Source organism: Bemisia tabaci, chromosome 9 (genome assembly GCF_918797505.1).
Source record: "Bemisia tabaci chromosome 9, PGI_BMITA_v3".
Taxonomy (NCBI): domain Eukaryota; kingdom Metazoa; phylum Arthropoda; class Insecta; order Hemiptera; family Aleyrodidae; genus Bemisia; species Bemisia tabaci.
In genome coordinates, this window is record NC_092801.1 from 9,249,927 (window position 1) to 9,254,019 (window position 4,093).

Consider the following 4,093-nt stretch of genomic DNA (forward strand, 5'->3'; position numbering starts at 1 on the left):
ACCACTTTTATATTCGAATATGCTAATCTTTAGTACACCCATTACAACATATTTAAAGGAGAAAGTGGTAGTCGCTTGTGTTCATAGATAAAAAATCTAATATAGGACCGAAAATGAGCAATTATTCGAGAAAACTGCAAAACTTCACTACTTTGCGCTGGTAAATCAGGCAAAAACCTTTTAAAAACACCTCGAATAAGGACTAGTCCTCACAGGGTAGATGATTAACAGTCGATTTGACTATACATAACATTTTTCTAAGCTGTTTCAATTCCCGACCAAAGTTTGGGTCAAAATACCCTCCTTAATGGGACACATCCTTTCCGAGAAAATCAATGAAACCGCTTCTAAAATGCACGTTCAAACTTCTACTTCAGTACTAACATTGATATGAGCTCTCCATGTTTCCACATTTGGTAAGACTCCTCTGGTTGACCCGCTCCGCTGAGCGCCGCTAGTGAAGCGGCTAGTGTTCGAATCCCGAACGCCTTCATTTCTGTGCGTAGGCAACACGGACATCCACGGAGCCCGAATAGTTGCATGCAGGCGCCTTAATGAAATTCATTCATTATCCTTCACATGCGGGATTAACTGAAGCTTCCATTGTCTGTCTTACACTTAAACTTAATTTCAGCGTTATTTTGTGCAGCTGAAGGAAGCCATTACCAATTTTCATTGCGACATTGTCAATTTTAGATAAAAATAAACTATTTAAATGTATAACAACGTTGCGGACTCTCGAAATCGCAAACCAAGCAGGTATCTGAGCATGATTTGTAGAGTTTCCTTTAACCCTCTTTAATGAGATATCCTCTGTTTGGCCATTCTCTGTTTTGTTCCTCCTTCGGGGAAAATAATTTTGACGTTCAAGTGCAAAATTTGCAAAGAACAATCCTGATGAATCGCAAGGAATTCGTTACAAAAACAATGACCGTTGAGGAATAGTCATCGTTTTCGACTAGATAAAATGCAACAGAATATCTGGAGTTTAAATACAAGCGTATGACTTTCTAGGTGAAGTGGTGAAATTGTTTCACGATAAGGCTGGTAAATATATTTCTGAAAATTGAATTATGCTCTGCTCTTTCCGCTCAGAAATGAACCAGTGGGAACGAAAACACACCAACTCGATAACTCGAAAATACTCAATTTCCATGAAAGACAGTTAATTTACATAAAGGTCATTGAATTTAGCACGTCTGTTTTAACTTGGACCTTTAAAGTGTCCATAAGCACTTGTCTTTATCGGCAACAAAAATCTTTTTCTGAAACTAACTTCTTCACTTACTGTGCAGTTTTGTGTGTGTCTTGATTATTTTTATTTTCCCGAGTTGGTGTGTTTTCCTTCTCACTGATTCAAATTAGGTTTAGGAAAAGGTTAATAAATTGGGAGACCTTCGAACTTCCATCAAGATGTAGTTGGTCAAAGAATTTCTGTAATGCATAAGTGAAGCGCAGAAGGGAGAATAATAAGAAATTAATTTACTATATAGCTTATACGGTTCAATTTCTCCCACAAAAATATAGATATTGCCATTATTCCTGTTTTTCAGATAATGGGATTATTATCTAACGTTACTTTTTATATTTAATAAAGCCAATTTCGTTTATAAAAGTTATGCAGATAGATAAATGACATATTCTTGAGGCAATTGAGTTACATTTAAAAATTATCATTTTTAAGGTTTTATTAGCATGGCTGCGTTACGTACCCACATTGGAAATAAATACAATGGATCTAGAGTCCAGACTCTTAAAAACATTTAAGCTTAAATCTGATCGAATTAATAGTCCTTTTTCTTGTCAATGTTTTCAAGAGTCTGGACTCTAGATCCAATATGTTTTTTTTTCCCAGTGCATTGATAAGCTAACCTACTTTGAAGCCTTGACATGGAACAGCGAGTTTTTCTCAGATTATGTGATGAAATCGCGAATTTTCTCATTTGAGTAATCTTAATTTTAATTTTTGGTCATAAACGTCATTTAAGGTAAATATATTGGGCCAAATTCTATCATTTTAGCGGTATTCAGCGCAGTTTTAAGTTACATAGTGCTTTTTTTCATGAATTTTTTAGATACAACCCAGGGGGCTACCCCATGAGATCAAGGAGCATCGTCTGGAAGTTAAGCCACGCAGCACCCATGGAGACATTTCTCCTGAGATTAAACCGTAGATTCTACAACGTACTAAATTATAATGTGAAATCACGAATGACTTTTAACTTGCAAATAGGTTTCTCTGGAGGCAAATGACGCGTAGGACACGATACACGCACGTTGAAAACGCGAAAAAATAACGGAGATATTAGAAACGCGCAGTGTAAAAAGTGCAAAAAGTTTAAATTAAGCGTGAGTGTCAGCGGAAAAGGGAATAAAACAAATTGACCAAAAATGAGTTTGTCTCGCCCTGGTAAAAATTGACGATAAGAGCTGCGTTTCAAAATACCATAGGAATTCTTATAGCCGGCTAAAGAAGGCTACAGAAAATCATATACCTGGCTGTAGAATGCGGAGAAAATCATACGGCCGGGCTATACGAAACGATAAAAAATTATGCAGCCGGGATATAGTTCCTATCGCCGGGCTTTACACTTTATCGCCTGGTTGTTGCTTTTTCGTAATCGATTATAAAAGGCTATAAGAAATTGCGTAGAAAGTCGTGTGCTTTGGAAATCATCAAGTTTGATACGGAACCACATTAATATTTACAAAACACACTTTATATTTTCCTTTAATGCATATTTGTTTTCATCAATTAAAATGAGAATAATCCATACAGGATGTGCAAACATTTCAAAATCATGAGTTGAATAACGCTAAATCCGCCAGATTAAATATTAGAGCCTAACACAAAGCGGAGCGGCGATGCACTGGCGCCTACAAACCTAGCAGGGATACTTCACGCATTGCGCAACGCGTGAAGTATCCCTGTTAGGTTTGTAGGCACCAATGCGCGTTTCGCGCTGGCTTCCCGCCTGTTGCGCCGCAGCGTGCCACGGCGCTTGAAGCAACTATTTTACATCAGAGGTATTGCACAGTATCATATGAAAGGTGCTATAATATATTAGGAATGGCAGGCATCTATCAAAAGTACGGAGCTTTCCTCGCAAAATAAATCACGATACTACGGCCCAAAAAGAGAGCAGTAGTCCAAAAACTCACGAAGTCCTAGCATCCGTAATTAGCAACGTTTAGCATACACTTTATCGCTTGGCTGTTGCTTGATCACCATCGGCTGTAAAATGCGATAAGAAATTGTGTAGCCGGCTATAGAAGCTATTGGAAATCTTACAGCCGGCTGTAGGTCTATGGTATTTTGGAACACAGATTCTACTGCCTATTTTTACCGGGGCGAGGTAGAAAGGACTGAAAGCTTCTAAGCAGTTGTTGTAATTTCAAAAGAAAATTGGATCAGATGAAGTTTCAGTTTTTGTTCGTTCTTCTCCTGCAAATTTCATGGAGAAATCAGTGGCGTGCTTTGCGATATATAGGTTGATCGGTCATTTAAACCTATGGAAAAGGATCGATAAACAGGGTTTTCGCAACGAACACCTTAATAATCGATTCTTTACTATAGGTTTAAATGGCATAACAATCGGTATATCGCAATTCACGCCACGCCGCAGTGCTGAATACGTATCCATGTTGGGCTTTCAAGTATAGAACAAACTTGACACAGCGAACTTTGTTAGTTACCACCTATCGAAAGTTGCCACTGGCGGAATTACCCGTGTATGTATGTATGTATAAAGTCGCTTTTATAGCGCTCTTTGGCGCTCTGCGACCCCTAGCCGCCAAAGTCCTCTATCCTCCCAAAGCCCTTCAGGGAGTTGACAAACCCTCATTTCTTCTGAAATCCCCTGTCGCCACCCTTTCACTGGGCGTCCCCTTCGTCTCCTTCCAGGAGGAACCCAATCAAGCAACTTCTTTGGCAGCCTTTCGTCCGTCATTCTATTGACATGACCATACCAGACAAGCTGTCTGGTCATGACGTCGAATATGATGTCATTTTCGACTCCCACCCGTGTCTTTCAATAAATTGTTAGACAAACTTTAAACTTAAGAGGTACAAAAAAAACAATGAAAGTCATAC